The sequence below is a fragment of the Melospiza georgiana genome, chromosome 5 (genome assembly GCF_028018845.1).
Source record: "Melospiza georgiana isolate bMelGeo1 chromosome 5, bMelGeo1.pri, whole genome shotgun sequence".
Lineage (NCBI taxonomy): Eukaryota > Metazoa > Chordata > Aves > Passeriformes > Passerellidae > Melospiza > Melospiza georgiana.
Window position 1 is genome coordinate 11,753,107 of NC_080434.1, and position 19,696 is coordinate 11,772,802.

A 19,696-nucleotide genomic window follows, 5' to 3' on the forward strand; every position below is an offset into this window, starting at 1 on the left:
AATGTGATGACATGCACTTATTTAGAGCCCTGGGTGCCAGCATGCAGCTTGAAAACTTCCAGAGTCTGTGCCATCCTGCTTTCTTAAGCCAACCTGTTTTTCTTAAGCCAATTACTTACTTAAAAAAGACATGGAAGACTTGCTACCTTTAGAAAGCAAAGTGTATTTCAAAACCTGTTACAAGAACAATAGCCTCTATATTTTCCCCATGGTTTTTCATACCAATTGATGTCCCTTCACTTTCCATGTTCATATAAAACATTATGCCTTTTTGTCCTGAACAAAGTAATTCATTTTAATTGTAGAGCTTCCTTTGCCATGGACTGATTGCCTCAAGCAACTGTAAAGAACTTGTGTGATTATGAGCCAATCCTAGCAACTGGAACACACTACACATAAGGAATTCATTGTTTACTAATCAATTTTTCCAAAGTGATTATTCTTAGTCTAAGCCAATGGTATTAATTCTGTTTATGCCTTTTAGAAAGAGGTGCACCTTCTGTGTTCTGTAAACTCTATTACTTTATACATTTGAGAAGCTAATTTGAGGCTAAGTAAAAGATGGAAAAGTTGATTTGAGTGCATTAGAGCATGCATAAATGTCTGTCAAATAGTAATTATTGAATTTTTCTGAAGGTTTTGTTATGGGGCATTTTTGTAACTAACCTTCAGATGTTTCTGTAATTTTCCTTTGCTGTGGATTCTGCAAATCTAAAGAAAAGAAATATACACTGAATTTTTTCCGTCTAACAAAAACTTTTCCAGGTACAAGGAGTTCAGGAGCCTAAACGACAATCAAACACTCAAAAAGGTAGAAATTTTTTTGACAATGTGAAAAACAAGATTTGCTGGTTTAAGCTACAAGTCACCACAATGTTTAAAGAAAAGAAACAATATTTTTTGAATTATTTTAAAATTATTTTTCGTACCTAACTCAGTTGTTGTGCTCATATTTGTAGTACAAAAATGTAAGTTACAATGCTGAACAGACTATTATATGTCAACAGAGTAGCAAATAGCTCACAGGAGCCTGTCCTGATATTAGATTTAATATTAGTTCTGCTGGACTGTTTATTTTTTGTATGCTTCAAGCTATGAATTTTTATCCCAGTGCAAACACAATTCATTTTGGACATATTTCTCCAGAAATCCTCTTTTTATTTTCTTCAGCTCTTGCAAAACCCAAAAGAAATATGGTTTGTTAGCTAGTGTAGCTAGCTATGCCATTAGTGTTTTGTAGTATGAGAACAGCAGTTCTCCTCTTCGAAGATTTCTTTCTTTATCTTCTCTGTTTATCTTATGTTGATGCAAAGATTAACAGAAGTTCATAACACCTTAAGACTTCTCATCTTTTTCTTAATGGTTTTGGTCTGGTTCATGATAAGGAATAAATTATTAAAGGAAAGACTGATAGCCATTTCCATTAATTACTTTGCTTAGAAAAAAGCAAAAAAAATGTATGCCTTCCTCTCTGTCTCCAGAATAGTGGCAGTTAGGAATTTATTTCCAAATCAAAGAATATTCTGAATTAGAAGGGTCCTACAAAGGTCATCAGGTCCAATTCTTAAGAGAATGGCCCATACAGGGATTGTACCCCCAGGCTTGGTGTTATTAGCACCATGCTCTGACCAACAAAGCTAATCTTACTCGATTAGGAGGAAACAAAAGAAATAAATAAAAAAATCCCATCTGATTGTATGATTTTGGAGTAAAGGGAATGGGGAATTATTATAGGTACTTTGCATGACAGTTAATTTAAGTTATTTTGTTGATATCACTTTCTTTGTAGATATTTCCACACGCTGTGAGGACTGCTTTGCCATGCATGTTCAGTATTAAGTAACTGTAAGAATTACATACAGGATGGTGTGCCCACACTTTGCTAGCAGAAGTGCGACTTGTTTCAGGGATTGATTTCAACCAGTTCCCTGGTTTTCTGTATTACAGCACACTCAGTCCTCACACCAGCACACAGGAAGGTTCCTTCTGTCCTGTTCTAACCCTGAGCTGTAAGTCCTTTTTTCTTTCTTTTTCTTTTTTTTTTTTTCCTCTCCTGCAGGCTTCCTGTTCACTTACTACACTCTGTAACCTCTGAATCTTCTATTCCCAAGCTCTTAGCTCCTACCTAAAGCAAGACCAAGCCTCAAGGAAATTCTTTTAACCCGTTCACTCTTTTCAGAGAAATTTAAAGGACAAACTGAGAGTACATACTCTGTGTCTATCATATAATTTCCTCTTGGTAGATGGAAAAAGATAACAAAGGGGGATTACAGAACTAGAGAACTCAGAGAGATGGTGATATGCATTTATTATTCTAATTTTTAATGACTTCAATGACTGGTTTATGATAAATCATAAAGAAATCTGGATGAGGCAACATGGTCTTCAATTGAGAAATTTCTGTAAATAAATTAAAAATTGAAGGATGTGTGAATCAAAGGGAAATAACCAACCAGTCATACTTTTTTATGCTAATTTGTTTTTTGAAATGGTATAGAGGAAAATGTGCAATCTATAGGAAAGTGGAATTGGATATTCTGTGAAAAAAACCTCACAAACATAAAGGTAACCAAGAAAAACATGTCCTTTGTTAAGAGACTTTATTGCCCTAAATAATAAACCTGAGAATTCTCCTGTATCCTTCTTTGTTGCAAAGTATAGCTCCTCATTAGGTAGAAAATTGCATTGCCTGCATTAGCCAAAGCTGTCTTAGTTTAGAGGTGTTTAGGATGATTAACAGCCTGCTTTCTGCCTTCCTGTTATAGCAAATTATCCAGGATTGAAAAGTGAATGTGCTATTTTTGCAGCTTTCTCGTAATGCAATTAATAGTAAATAGAATTAAGCTTGAAGAGTTTCAGAATATTGTGCAAGAAACAGATGAGTCTAGGCAGATGAAAGCAACTGCAACAGTAGGCATGAGCCAAATGTCTCAGATCTACTTTATACTCTGTCATTTGGCACAACAGTGCCATTGTAGTCCACCACTGCAATAAACTGCTGTACAATTCTTAACTGATAGCTACACCCTTGTTGGGGGGACCGATGCAGCCAAGGAATGTTTCTGAAAAATGAGGAACAGCTTTGAATGTCCATTAACAAATGATTTCAGATCAGCCACAAAGCTATAGAGGCTGGCGCCATGTATGAAATTCCTCTCAAGAATATGAAGAGTGAAGATTCCTCGTACCCTGTGAAAAACTGGGTTCAACTCAAGCAGTTTAAGACAAAAGAGAAAAACGAAGACAGGCACTATTGACCTAGGCCAATGTTTTGAAATATCCTTCATATTTTCCCCCTTTCAGAAAATACAACTCCTCCAATCCTACAGGCTTGTATTCCTGATACATCTAACTGAGGAATTTGAGCTGCTTGGGTATCAAAAAGTAATGGGAAACCTGTGACTAGCTACCTCTTTCCCTGACAAAGTAATTTAGTCAGTTAATTTCGTCACTCCCTTGCTTGGAAATGTTCAGTTCTTCTGTTGATATTCTGTACTGGGCATCTTGAAGTAATTCACAGTCCCAACTTAGTAGTTTTATTCAAACCCTGAGTATCTGGTGATGCTGCCCTTTATGGCTTAGTTTAAATACATTTTCGTGCTGGAGAATTTATGTGAAGAAATTTACCATTGTATCTCACCAATGAAGGTGCCTTTTCAGTGACATTTATAATTTCCTTTTTGTCCAATTTTTTTGTCCAGGATGGACAAAATAAAAGAAACTCCCACAGCACATCCACTTTAGAGTTATACATTAACTGAAAAGAATTGCTCTGAGGCTGAGATGATCCCCAGAGCATAATAGATCAGAATAGAAAAACTGATAAAGCCTTATATCTTGTAGTGTGAACAGCATTTTTATGATATATTCTGCCCTCCTTTGATACTTCCACTCTTATTTCCTTGTCTACATACATAATTTATTGCTTTTCTACTAGGTGGAAGTGTGATGTTGCATAATTTGTTTATATTTTCCAGGGGAATAATAAAATAGATTTCCTTCTTTTGTTTTACGGATAAGTAGTAATTTATGCTTAACAGAATCTGAGTGACATGTAGGAAATGATGTATGATCTCCATCTATTGCAAAAAGACCCATAAACAGTGCACCAAAACTGGCATCCCATCCTCATTTGCAAGATTATATGCCTGCTGCAGTGGGAGCAGCATTTGGTTGATTTGCAGCCGAATGTGCAGCTAAGACTTTTACTTAACCAGGCAGCATCTGAGCCCTGCTGTGAGCAGCAAACTCTGATATCTCTAGCTCACACAGTACAGCTGTCCTGGAGTATTAAGGTTCTTTCTTTTAAAGACAGCATCTTAATGTTTTGCCATGCAACTCAACTAGTTACTTAGGCCTGTTCTTAAAGAAGAGGTAGGCTTAGGCGCTCATTTATGTTTGAAATGCTGGTGATCAGCTTCAGAAGTGATGTAATTCAATACAGTCAGCTAAAGTCACTTGGCTCCTGAGTTTGAAAAGCTTGTGCAGGAGAAAATGCTTTAGCTGCTCTGAACTATTTGGCTCCTGGCAGTTTGGAGTTTTCAGTCAGCTGGAGGCATGGCTTACCATAAAATAATATAGTGTATCAAATTAGTACTTTAAAATGGATTTATAGAAAGTACTAGGAAAGCTTTGAGAAGGCTTAACCTGTTTTATATGATGAAGTGGATAATGGGGAGAAAGCACATGAGTTATGCACTAGACTGCAGTCAGCTTCAGAAACAGTGATGGTCTAATATGAAAATAATACTTTTGTAAGTCACTCTTCAAGTCTACTGACTGCAGTCAAGAGAATGCAGTTATTTATACCATTTCTACTTTATTTAGAGTCTATATAAGTGTTTGTGATAAAGCTTTCCTGTCAGATTTTTGTCACATCTGTGCAAAGCTTACAGCTGCATATTTAATTGATCTACAGTTAAACACCTTAGCTGAAGTGAAAAACTTTCACTGTTTGTGTGTGTCACTTCACAGCTCCTTCTAGTAATCTTGTAAAGGTTGTGCAGGCTGTGCTGTGCAGTTCCCAATCTGACAGGCTACTGCCAAGGAAGAATAAGAGGTTTTATTACTAGTTCTCAGGTGAAGTTCTTGTGAACAAATTTATGTATTCAGAAGAGAGGTAAACTTAGCTTTCAAAGTACTCTCTATACTTGTGAGCAAACTCACAAGTACAAACAGTCCAATAGAACTGGAGTATATTTTTGTATGTGTGTTATCTTTCATCCATTAAGTTTGTTGAGTGGAAGTTGTCCCAGTTTTTAATCACTCTCCATAAATCTATTTAGATTTTAGAAGCACCAGATTAAGTTGTGTTTGGGAGAGAGAGGCCATACAGAAAAGATGGGCATAAATATGTTAAATAAAACAGGCAAAAATAAAGGAAATTATGAAGTGAGGGAAAACAACTCGTATTTTTACTCAGAAATTGTTATCAGTTATACATTAAGTCAGTATGAGTTAATAGTCATTTTGTTTCTAATACCTAAAAATACTCCTCACTTTTCTTGTCCTCTTCTGACATGCTTCCTGTACTGTGTGGGACAGATTCTGTTCTCCACTAAGGACAAAACTTGGAGTGTTTTCACATCAATGTTAACAAGGACAACCTTAATACTAGTTTGCTGTTTGAGAACAAAAATAAGGGATAACAACACTATTGAATGATTTTACAAATACTTTGGAAGACTAAAAATCTTACAGCAGTCAAGCAGTAATTGCCTCAGTCATGAGCACACTGAGTCTTTGCTGCTTTTTATTGCAGTGGCAAACACTTCACACCTTGTTACTCCTTTTGAAATTAAAACTGCATACAGATCAGTCAAAGAGCTATGAAATGGAACAAATATTTTGAGGCTTAGAATCCTTAAAACTACTTTGTGTATCCTATTATTTGTAAAGGTGAACACTATCTGCAGTGTCTGTGAGAGATATATATGTTAGAGATGTTCCATGACCAGTTTCAGGAAGGTTGGAGGACAGTTGCACTTGCTTTCAAAAACAGGTTCAAAGAGAATAGCTTTGATATAAAGAGTTGCTTTCAAATGTAGAGAGATGGTTTGCTGATTCATGGAAAGGTATAGTAGCTATAAGTAGAAATGCTTACCTAGAAATGCCTGTGAATTATATTTTGGATAATCAGAAAAGGGAATGCAAGCTTTTAATGTTATTTTTTATTGCATAATGTCCTTAATAACATGCTTTAGATTTCCCTTCCAACTGCGATATTCCATTCCATTCCATTCCATTCCATTCCATTCCATTCCATTCCATTCCATTCCATTCCATTCCATTCCATTCCATTCCATTCCATTCCCCTCTACAGAGGATCTTGCAAAGCAGTTAGATCTCTTTCTATGGGCAGGTTTTAACACACTGCTGTTGCAGAGGAACACATTGTAGTGTGTTGATGTCTACTTATTGCTGCTAAATTGGGACTAAAATTTTCGTTTTCCTTATTTTTTGCTAACAACTGATTCTATCAGAGAACACTATGAAGTTGAAGGAACGATCCTTATAATCAGTGTGAAATCTGAAAAGTACATCTTGTCTGATTTCTTATGCCACTGTCATTCTGTAAACACAGACAAGGCCGTAGCTAGTCCTTGTCATCTTCCTGATCACATCTATAAGAAAATTAACTCATTTCTAGAATCAAGACTTAGTATTTGCTCTTAGAAATTTGAACTCTTATATGGTGTAGAGGATTGATAGCATGATGTTAGGGGAAAAAAATTGGAAAGAATAAGCTGCTTGCAGTGCAGGCTCATGAATTTCACAGAGGCTATAATTGTTATCATTTTCAGCCATTCTGAATGGAGCTGCAGGGAGGTTGGGAGTTAATATCCATGAGTAGCCCTATTGTGAACTTATGGTTTTATTTTCATATTAAGCAAAATGCTTCTTGGGAATAAAATAAAATATTAAGTGTTTGAGATCATACCATCAAATTCTTGCTCTCTCCAGCTAAAAAAACCAGACACATATTAAAATAAAATATGGAGTGGTTACTGTTTATTTGCTTGTGACAAGACATAAAACTGTGAGACAGCTGCTCTTTCTTTCATCTCTAGTTTTGGTCCCCTTGGTCACTGTGGACATCTCACGTAGGTGTCTCAGTCTCTAGAGCTGCCCATCCATGCCTCCAATTGTTCCCTGGGCTCTACAGTTTCCCCAGTGCACTGGGGACAATTATTGTTGTCTTGGTAAGCAGGGTAAAACCTTCCCCACCGAGACCTGGGCAGGCTGCTGCAATATTTTCATGTCATAGAAGTAACACACAGATAACTTTGTTACATGTGCGGTACGCTCAAAGATGATCTAATTCTGGGAAACATACAAATAAATCTTCTGTTATTGAATCTTGTGTACTGAAATAGAATGAATTGCTTGCTGGTTTGATTTTCTCCTTGAAATTTTAACTGTAGCAATGCACAGATAGAGGAGAATTAGTTGTGAATTATTAGACAAAGAAGTCAGTTAAAACTTTTGTCTAATATGATTGAAATATTCCCAATGTCTGAGTGAATCAGTCATTGGTTTTGTTGTTGTTTGGTAGGAATTTTAAGCTTTACTAATGGAAAAAATCTTTTAGATTTCTTCCTTTTGAAGTTTACATAGATTTTTGTACACACATTGTAAATAGGAAGGTCTGTGGGTAAGAAGTAAAAAAATCTAACTCCATGTCCTTGAAATGTTTGAGAGAAACAGATGTTTCAGACTTAATTCTAAAAAACTGGACATGAGGCATGAATTTTGGAATTACAAACTTGAAATTCTACATCTGTGTGAGCAAGTTTTGCAACTGTAAAATGACGGTGTCTGATATTATATTGAAACTTTACTATGCACTTTTTAATGCTGAGTGTTTTGCCAAATGTATTTTGCAAACTTAACCAGCTCTCAGAATGACAAAAAAAAAAAAAAAAGAAGACAACATTATAGAAAGAAATGTATGGGAGTCCTAGAAGAGATGTGCAGCTGAAGCTTCTGTCAGGTGAAGCTGCAGATAACAAATGAGCAGAATGTGAAGGATTGATTTTCCTTACAAGAGGGACTGTTGGAGGTAGGTAGGGTGCTTTGCAAAATTGTAGACCCTGCACCTGCAATCAATCAGAGGTAGGTCGCAATAACAGGTAATGAGCTGTGGGACAACTGATCTTAACTGCCAGGTGCTAAACAGGTGACAGAGGAGCAGAGAGAGCACTTCAGTCTTTAGGCACAAAAAAACACCTACATCTACGTATGCATCAAAAAAGTCACTGTGCACTGATAATTTCTTGATCAAATCGCACCATTCAATTACAAAACCAGAGTAACATTTCTGCTGGACAGAAATCTGTCTCTCTTCATATAATTCTGAGCTTTTTTACTACACAGAGAGCCTCACAGAAGGGAAATATATTTGTCTTAGAGCCCTAAAAAATTTTATGTTGGGGATCTTAAACTCAGATATAAATTTTTAAGCTTGTAATGTGAAGTGAACAGTATTCTAAATTCCTTTTGCCTGCAAACAGATTTGATACGGTGCCAGAAAGTAGATGTTTGGTTGCATAAAACCAACTTTAAAGGTATAAAAAAAAGATAAATATGTTGCAGAGATGAGATAGGATGTGCTGTACTGAAGTTTGCCCTCAGTGAGACGCTTGGGACTTGAAGTGCCAGGAGCAATTTGCAGCATGCAGCTTTGTCACCTAATTTTCTTTGTGTTGTCTGAGAACTAGTAAGAGTTAAAAGGCATTCACTGAACTTTGAAGTGGGTATGGCTTGTTGTGTGTTCTTTGCTTTTCATGCTAGCTTCTTATCTTGACCCTGACCCAGTAAGGTGCTTCACAAGAAAATGTAACCTTGCAATTCTTATTCAGTCATGGTGGCCTCAGAACAGTCACCTATGAAGTGGAGGAGCAAAAGGCACAAAGAATGGATAAAAATTGGAAATATTAGGGGTCAGATTTTGTTGGTATGACTTATTTACTTCAGTGAAATTATTTACTGCAATTCAATCAAATAGTAGAAAGAGTTTCAGTGTATCCATGTGGAAGCCTGGCTTGTTAAGGCTATGTACAAATAATGGTATTGTGCTAGTTTTGGCTGGGATAGATTTTAATTTATTCACAGTAGTTACTATGAGGGAAACTGTTGGTAGTACAGAGATGGTTTGGTTATTGCTGAGCAATGTTCATGAGGGTCCAAGGCCTTTTCTGTTCCTCACTGCACTCCTTCAGTAAGGAGTCAGGGGCACAAGAAAATGGGAGAGGACACAACTGAGGCAGCTGAAACCCACTGACCAAAGGAATATTCCATACCTATGGCATTATGCTTAGCAATAAAACAAAGGGAATTAGTGGGGTCTTGCTGCTCGGGGACTGGTTGGACAGGAACTCACTGGGCATGAGCTGTTTGGTATTAAGGAATTTTTTTTAATTTTCATCACTTGTCTTTCTAGCTTTTATTTTCTTTCTCTATGATATTTTCTTTTTTCATTGCAAGTTGCTAAACAATAATAGGCATTATTACTGTAGTGTCTTGGTCTCAACCCACAAGTTTTGTCACTTTTACCCTTTTGATTCTTCACCCCTCACCCATTTGCCTTGTTTATTAATACCTGGCAAATGGAATGGCAAAATTATTTTGGAAATGAGACAATTGAAGTTATATTAATGGAAAAAAACTGTACTTATAGTACTGTGTTTAGGGAAAGGAAAAGCTTGTGGAATACTCATGGTGAAATTAATCAGCTTCTTAAATGCTAGTACTTCTAAAAATTCAGTTGATAATATCTCAGATGTTGAACTTGCCTCTATGAAATGCATTTCCTCTTCAAGACAGAATAAAGCTCTTGCTAAACATCACAGAACAAATTCTAAGTCTCTATTTGTATAAAAATTGTTTATTTTGTGTGCCGAAATGAGAGGAAGCTGTTTTCTTTTATTAGGAAATAGTTATTTCTTGTTGCAGAAAATTCACTGTTCCAGGATGGGGAAATGAGTAAAAAACAAAGAAAAAACAATGGGAAACAAAACAGATTTTTTTTTTATAAGACAAGGACAGTTTATTAAATTAAGAGTAAAAAAAAAAAAAAGCTTAAAAAGAATTTGCATTGTGTTTCAAATATGCTTACAGTAATATTATCAACACAGAGGAATCTTTATTACATGCTTATTCTGAGAATTGAGAGCTCTTAAGAAAATGAGTTGCTGCCAGAAGAAAAGCACAGCTTTTTTACAGGAAAAAAACAAGCTACTTCTCTTAAACTTAAATGGCTATCAAAACACATTTATTTATGGCAATGTAAAAACAAAATTGGATTCAGTCCTCCAGCTCAAGAGAGCCTACAAGAGAACACTTTTTATTCCCAGGTGAATCAAACTATTTATCTTTTAGCCACATGCAAACTGCTCAGTCCAGCTTTTTTGGATTGAGTGACCTTTTCAGAAGAGCAGAAATAGTATTTAAAATAACTCTCGTTGCAAAGTGGGAGCATATGTCTGGGTCAAATGTTAGTCCATTGTCAGCAAGATTCTCCACAGCTGAGGACAGCAATGATTGCAGTCTGAGAGATGTATGAATAAAAGTCTTTCCTCAAAAAATGAAACAAATGTTTTTCACACTCAGAAAACTGTTTGGATTATAAATAAAAAATTCAGGAAATAAAAGATTATAGTAATGTCTGGAAGTGTACAGAGAAAAAACACACTAAAAAAATCATGTTTGAAGAATGGTGGTTGAATAGAGAACAAAATCCCTTTAAGTATTGGAAATAAAATAGTATTCATGCAATCATATGAGAATGATTAAAAAAAAAACAAACTAAAAGTTTAGAGAGAGAACAAAGACTATATCAGTAATTCCTAAATAAATTTTTATAGTATGTACTTTCTTAATCTGAGAGTAATTCTGAATAATTTAGGGACTGTGCTTTGGAGCACCACACTATTTTAGTGTTGAGAATGGGTTGAGGTTTTGTGGGTTTGTTTGTTTGTTTCCTTGTTTGCTGTTGTATTTCTGTTTTAATAATGTGCCTTTGTATTAAAAATAGTTTCACAGAATGAAAACAATTATTCTGAGTGTTCTGGATCACAGGACAAAGTAATCATCCCTTCTCAAAAATCTCTCAAGTGGGGACAAGGAGAGATAGATACATAGCAAGGAAGTAAAGAAAGTAATAAGGAAAATGGACACAAATAAGAAAATAGAATTTTTCTTCCTTACATCATTATTTTCTCACTATTAGATTCCAAAACATAACTAGGCTCTGGTAAACCTAATCAAACATGGTTTTCTCAGGGCCACCTCATGCTTTTCAAGCCTTGTGGGTCATCAAAATGAGGTAACTGTTAAAAATAGTATAATTGTCACACTGTAAGGGACATACCAATGAACTTAAGGCTGGTTTTCCAGGTCTGATCAAGAAGGATAAGAAAAATGCACACGTACAGAGATTAGATGGGATCATCTTTCTCTTCATCTTCTTTAGTAAATCAAAAAAGTGGGACTGAAGTTTCCGATGGGTTTGGTTCATCAGACTTAGAGAATGATTATTATAGTTGTGACTTATGGATGCTGAGCCAATCATAAAAGCCACTGATAGTAAAAGATAAAATTATTCAAGACTGTTAACAGGATTTTCAGAAAAGTGACAGAGAAGCAAATTCCTGCTTATTAATTAATGCAGTTTTTCTTCTTTGCACTCTGATTATTTTGATAAACAGAATGAAAGAAATATTTCATGCTTATATGGTTTCTGTTCTGGTTTTGGCTGGGATAGAGTTAATTTTCTTCAAAGGAAGTGGAACAATGCCATATTTTTTTGGATTTAGCTTGGGAGTATTGTTGATAATGATATTCTAGTTGTTGCTCAGTAGTTCTTACCTTAAGCCAAAGACTTTCCACTGACTCACACTTTGCCAGCGAGGAGGCGCACAAGAAGTTGTGAGGGACCTTATCTGAGACGACTGACTTGCACTGGCCAAAGGGATGTTCCATAACACAGGGCATCGTGCTCAGGGTATAAACTGGGGGAGCTGGCCAGGAGCAGCCAGTTATTGCTCAGGGATGGGCCTTGGTCAGAGGGTGGTGAGCAGTTGTATTGCTATGGGATGTTATTCCTTCCTCTTCCCCCCTTCCTGCTCTTATCATCATAATATTACCTTATTCCAGTTATTTAACTGTTCTTAACACAACACATGAACTTTCCTTTTTCACAATTCTGCACAAATCCACAAATGGACACCCCCTTGCCCCATTCCCCTCCTCTGCCCCACAATCCCAGTGGGGCAGAGGAGGGGAATGGGGCAAGGGGGTGTCCATTACATGGATATTAATTGCTGGGAGTGGTTAAATCACATCAGTGTCTTATTTAACTTTTCTCTCTCAGACTCTGAAGTCCAAGGCAGGAAGAAAAAGTCAAGGGAGACTTTACACAGTGCATCTTTGAGGGTAGAAAAGCTGTAGCCATTAAATTGCTTCTCTGCAATCTCTTGTTCATCTGGTAGAAAGTAATTTTTTTCAAAGGTCAAACATTGCTTGTGGCAGGGACCACAACATGTATCTTTCACTTAGTTTGGAGGTACCTGAGCTGTAAGCCTGAAACCACATTCATTTCTGTGCTTTCTCTCTAGCCTGATAGATCTTCACTCCTATCTGCAGGTGTAGGAATGCCGCTGGTTCAACTGAAAGCAATGTAGAAAATATCTGATTAGCTCCAGTTTCTAGTGATGAATCAGACTGCCATCTATTGATTTACAGGTCAAACCTACGAGACAGCCTACAGAGATGATTAAAAATGTTCATATTCCCAATTTCCATTGCTTCTTGAAACTGAAATTACTGATCTCCTTATTTTTAATACAACTTCTATTGCTTTCTTTTCAGTTATTTAAATGGCATCTTACAGAAAATGCTTTTCTACATCCCTTTTATTATTTTACTTCAGTTTTCAAGTACAATTTAAGTTTCACATTGGGATTACTTTCACATCTTTCTCAATTATATTGTTTCTTTTACCCACATCTATATCTGTCACATCTCATCTTCCTTCAGTCACTTTTTTTGGAGCTTACTCCTAGGTGCCTAATTTGTTGGGTTTTTTGTTCCATCTGTGTATTTTGTTTCTCTAGGCCTTAACTACTGCTGTCTTATTCATGATCTCCAACTGGAATAAGTGTTACCAAATTTTTACTTACTTAAGTTCTGACACATTTCATCCATGTGAATCCTTGTTACTGTTGCCCAGCAGGTTTCTATCTTTGTATGAAGACTTTTAAAAGTGGATTTTTTTTTTAAATTTTCATCTTTCCAGTTGAAAAAATGGTTTTTTCCCCTTTTTTCTTTGTTTAAAACAAAAATACATGCTATACGCAGCAGTGTGTTGAACAATCATTCCCCTTTTGTTCTTAGCATTTTTACTTATTACTTTAGCTTGATGATATATAGAAAATGGGATTAGGTCTAAAATATGTATATATTATTCATGTGTAGTGTACTGATGAAGTTTTATTTGTCTTCCAATTTTATATCCTATATTAGTTATCATATATATCATCATTAGTCATAATTTATATCATAAATTAGTTATTTATATCATATATTAGTAATTCATTTTACTTTCCAGGGGTTTTACTCTTCTTAGAGCCAACTCCTCATTGCACTGTTCCTTATTTACTGCTATCCATACTTCTCTTCTCTTGTTCTATTACTTAGCATTATTGTGTCAAATCAACTTTTAGGCAAAATTTGAAGAAAACTGTATTCTTGGAAGTACATCTTTTGTGTTTCCTGAATGCTGCCAGCAGTTGTAACTCTAATATTTTAGCCTTTCCATCTTCAATAGCTTCTGTAATACTTGCTCAGTTTATATGGAAAAATATTCATTGTAGGTATTATTCATTTAATTTGGCCCTGTGTGGTTAGACTCTATGAAACCTCCATGACATTTCTGAATTTGATGATTTTGTGCATGGAAGGTAAACTGTTGGTCCACAATGTTAAATATCTATCAGCAACAAATATTCTCAGCTGATTTTTAGGTGTTAGTTTAGCTGATGATTCATGGTTTATTATTGCATTTTATCTAAGTTTTTTGCAATGAAGAGTTTAGGTTGGTTTTAAAAAGTAATTTTTAGTTTTGAAAATAGCACAGAATGTGTTAATTTAACCAATTTTTATTAAAAATATACATGGAATCCATCACAGTGGTGATTCACTCTCTCCACATAGGAAAAAATGGGTTTGGGGTTTTTTCCTGTTAATTGGTGTGCTGTGTAACAGATCATGTTGGACAGAAAAATTTGAAAAAAACTCTATTCTTAAAACAATTTATTCTGATCTTAAATACTGAAAAACAGGCAGGATCCCAACATTTATGGTCCACTTCCTAGCCTCAGTGGGTAAAGGAGAAATCTGCCTAGACCTTTCCTGTGTCCCCAAAATATGGTTAGTTCTAAACAGTTAGAATGCAGCTTCTTTATTTTATAAAAATCAGTAAAATTATTTCATGGGACCTAAATAATTTCTGGTATTTCACTTCTTTAGGATGTCTCTACAGAAAAAGAAAACCAAAATTTGTGTGATAAGAAAAATTCATTGCCAAGAATTAAATAGACTGCCAAACTAGTAACCTGGCCTGGGCTGATTTAGAAGAGACACTTCCTTTTTAGGCCATAGCCATACACACATAGAGAGTATTTCTGATGCTTTTTAAAAGATTACCAACAGGGGAAGCTCAAATGCCACTCATTCAAATCAGAAAATCTAAAATTGTGTCTCCTAAGTTTTGGCTTTTTTACAGAAGTTATGCACAGCCAAGATTGCAAAGGAAGCAAGGAATTCACAGGAGTTCACGAGTTCAGAGTTCCTCATTCTTGTACTCTTCATTAGGTTTTTTGTGGCTTGGGTCTTTTTTAACATTTTAAATTTTTCTCTCTCATTTAATGTGAGATCTACTTAACCTCTGAGTTTCTGTATTGAAACTCAAATGTGATGTGCCATTGAAAAATATACAATTGTCTTTATTGAAACATGAGCATGTACTCTGAGGATTTTAAATCTCTCATACTGAAGGAACTGAAATTCACAGAATTACAGAATTTTTGAAGTTTGGAAGAGACCTTTTGTGATCACAATGTCTTCCACTTCTCAAGTAGGGTCAGAGGATGAGATTGTATTGGATGCATCCAGTTTGTCTTTGAATGTCTCCAAAATGGTAGAATCCACAATTTCTCTGGGCAAACCTGTTTTTGTCTTTGACCATCCTCATAGTAAAAATGTTTTTTCTCATGCTGACATTTTTTAATTTGTGTCCATTGACCAATTCCACCAACCAATGAGGATGTTTCTGGAAGCTCGGGCACAAACTAAATGCAAAGAAAGGATGTAAAGATATTGAAGACATTCACGTGACATTTCTTCTAGGCTCATAGATGGTGTGGAATTTCTTGTACTTTCCCCCATGTCCCCTTTTATCCAGTAAATCTGGAGGCAGAGAGAAACTGAGATTAGAATTAATTCCTAGTAAATTACATTAGAGTATTATCCATACAAGAAAATAAATCTATGCTAAAAATAGAGGTATTTCAGTAGATTAGCTCTCACAAGAGGTACCAATGCTTTCACACATCATCCCTTCACTGACCTGTCTCTGAGGGAGAGGAATTCCAAAAATGTGTAAAGCTTCTAGTTGAAAAACATCAGTATAACAATCTCTCAAAAATTACAGACATTCTCTGACAGCTTCTAACAAAGTATAAACCAAGTAGATTCAATGTCTTCAGGCAATGATTTCAAATCTTAGCATTTAAAGGAAAACAAAACTGTTATAAAATAAGAAAAGGGTAATATATTTATTTTTGTACTTGAAATTTTGTTTCAAGTTGAGATCCACACAAAGGCAATGTGAACCTTTTTCTAGCTCTTCCCTCACCTGTCGGCCCTTAATCTTCATTGTCATAAATCATTGTGCCAGCCTAAAATATGGAGAGTGACTTAGGATGTTTATCTAGCCATATAGCACAGATGGACAAACGAAGAGACTTGGCAGTTAGCAGGTGTTGATTTATGCTGAATTCAACAGTATTGTCCCAGGCCTATTGCTGTAGTTGAACTTAAGGTTTATTCTGGTAAAAAATCTCTGCTTCTCCTTTTGTCAGAGCAAGGCTTTTCAACTGATTTCTAAGGGAGTAAGTATAAGCCAATGGTGAGCTTTTCTAAACACTCAGACCTACTCCAGATGTTAGGTAGGGTTAGCAGTACAACTTGAAGAAAAACCTTGAAGACAGCAATGAGTTTCATTCTCTGAAACCATGAATGCCCTGTGTTTCTTTGCATACGTGCAGTGACCTACTGGGGCACTGAAGTGGTTTGGTAGAGCCCCTTAACAGGGCATATAGCAAGGGCTGGGAATCTCATTTTTTGGCTGGAATTGAAGTCTGGCACCTAGAGCTTACTGGTGTTTGATTTTATGGCAATAGTAGAGATTAGACAGCTAGTAAATGTGTAGACTCCAAACTGTAGTCATCCTAACAGTGAATGCATTCGCACCCAAGAACTGTCTCTATACACATTTATGTACATGGCTTTTATATGAGTCCTGAATTTGGCCCTACTTCTGATAATGCAAATTTGTCACACAACTTACAAGTCAGATGTCTCACTTGGATTTTGGCTTTCTGAAGAAACATCTTTTCAACCTTTTCCTTTTATTGCATTATGTCAAAATGCACTGTCATAGCCACTTGCTGCTCAGCTGCAATGTTAATTAATTCATAACCTGCCTTCATGATTTGGAAGAAAACTATTCATACCCAATCTGTTCTAATCTGCTTTTTTTTGTCCTCTAACATCAAAATGAGTTCAGGTCAAAAGATAGAGATGGATACCTAAGTTTCAGAATCCAGAAGGAAATTAAATAAGACTCCTAAAAGATGTTTCAAAACAAACAAACAAAAAAATCTGTTGTATGAAATATCTGATATAACATGGAAAAAGACTTTAAATGTATCCTTCTGGACTTAAACTATAATTACTTCTGTAAGAAATGTATATATTCAAAAGCTTGTTTTCAGAATGTATGGTTTTGAAGAAGGAACAGGCACTTAGGAAAATTGAAAATATCCACCTGTTTTTAAAACTTAGCATTCTTAAAAGTTAAGTTCTTGATTTACTGTAAAGATCACAAGTCTTTCAACTTTTCCACATGTGCAAAATAAGGGGACACATGATTCTGATGCTTGTGGGTCCCTTCCAAATTGGGATATTCTGTGATTCTAAATAGCTGCTTTTAAAACCTGTTTGGAACAACTGAATTAGTATCATATCAATTCCCATGGATTTTATGTACTTCAGAAATCTCTTGACCATCTGACCACTCCTGAATGGGACTAATCTGCATATATATAGTCTAAATGAACATGCTTAAAATATCTGAGAGCAGGTTTAAAATAATCTAAATTAACATTCCAAGAGAAGGTTTCAAAGGAAAATTTCTGGAGTTAGGCTTCCAGCCTTCAATCATTTTTGCAAACTGATTTGGAAACCCAAATGATGTATTTTTATTTTAGATTATGGTAAAAGAGGTAATCTTGTACGACAAATAGCTCCTGTGTATAATGGTATTTCTAACTCCTTCTTTCTGCACAAGCCCATGAGATAACATGACCTTAAGTTCCTAATCAATAAATCAAAACTGCTTTTAGATATCATATGCTTCATGACATTTAGAAAGAGTGTCAACTTGAGCATTATAAATGATTTCTCAATATCATTTCTATACTTACCAAAATTCTTCCCATAGAAAGGATGACAGATTGACTTTATTTCTGCATAAGACTTTAATTTTCTGCTCACCCTTATTTCACTTGTTAGAAGGGGAAAATTATGATGTCTGTTTTTTGAAGTCCCAATAACCTTCATTTATGTCAATAGCAAATTTAACTCTATTAAAGCTCTTTTGTGTTTCAAGCCACTAAAATACAATCCAAGCACTGAATGCAGCCCAAAGGCTTGACCTTTCATAGTGCATTGTACAGGCATGTCTGTGTGTTTCCCACTGGGAGCTTTAAATAGCAGGCAGCTAATTTTTAATTACTCAGTGCTGCAAGTTAGATTTTGTGGCATAATGTCAATTCAGAGGAAACAAGCGAACTGCAACTTTTGACATTGCAAAAGTTTTTCCTCTGTCCACTGAGAGTTGGTTAACACTGAAAAGGAAAAATATTTCTTTCATTTTGCTTTGCTTGAGCCATTTTTCCCTTGCACAAAATTAAACTAAGAAAAGTCTGTGGTTTTGTTTAAATGCACAGTATTTATATTAAATGAAACGGTATAAAAAAATAATGTTCAGCTGTTGGGCTTATTCTAAAAATGTCAGCCAGGACACATAAACCTATTAAGACACAGCTTAGTAAATTAAATGTTACATTCTGCATGCAGTGAGCTATTCTGACATGCTGACATCTTCAGACGTCGCAGATTTGGGTTAGAAGGGATCTCTTGAGATCATCAGGTCCAGCTACCCTGATCAAACAGGGTCAGCTACAGCTGGTTGTCCAGGATAATGTCCTGCTGGGTGTTGATTAAACCCACAGATGGAGACAGCACAACTTCTCTGGGAAGCCAGCATTTACTGCTGCATGGCATTATCCCTCCATAGGTAAATTGAGGATGATTCATATAACACTATTAATAATAGAGACTTTATATGGAAAAATAAATGCATCAAGCAATAAACATAATTTTTATTTGGATGCTTCCTCTCACCTCCAAATTAGAAGATTTGGGTGGAGTTCGTTTCCTTGTTGTTTGAAAGAAAATCTTACTGTCTGGATATCAGAGCATTTAAGGGGTTTTAGAGGTTGCTTTTTATTTTGTTTCATGTTGTCTAATAGGACATCTTGTTCATATGTACCAAATACTATAGGTAAAAATACAAATTCCTTAGGAATTTGTTGCTTTCAACCAAATCATGCTAGGTAGCTGTCAGGAGAAATAATTTCAGTTTGGTTAGTAATGTTTGCTTTAGTTGGGGCACTTCCACTTCTATTAGCAAATGACTGAATGCAGTTTTATATTTTTCTTGGTTTTAAAAGTGAAATCATGTGCGGTATATATTATACAGAGAGGACATTTGGCATGCCCACAATGTGTTATGGTGTGCAGGAATATTTGTATTGTCACAGAAACAACCAGGAGGAGTGGAGTACAGCTGTGCTATCAGCCTGCTGTTAGGGATAATCTGTCTTGTCTGCTTAGATGCATGGCATTTCATCATGCAATGCAGCAACAACCTTTGTTTCTGTCCTATGGCTGAAAAAAATGTCTTTTGAATTCTATTCACTAAAAGACAGGATTGGGGAAAATAGAGGTAATTATTTTTGTTGTTCTTATTTTTGTACTGGTTCCTCATTCCTCTGGGGAAAGTTTTGTGAGGCCCAATGTTTTTGGAATCCTTAGAAATACAGTGGTGAACATTAACAGCTTTCATGAACGGTTTGTTTGCTGGTGAGGGAAGTGTTCTTGTTATTGGGCTGGTACAGGACAGCAAATCAATCATTATGTTTAATAAATTAGTGTGTCCACTTAAAAACAAATGTCTTCTTTTGTTATTTTCCAAACTGGAAATGTATTGTGCATTTTAATGTAGGGACAGGTCAGGTAGGAGCAGCAGAAGTTCATAAGTTACTTATTTATTGACCTGTAAGCAATA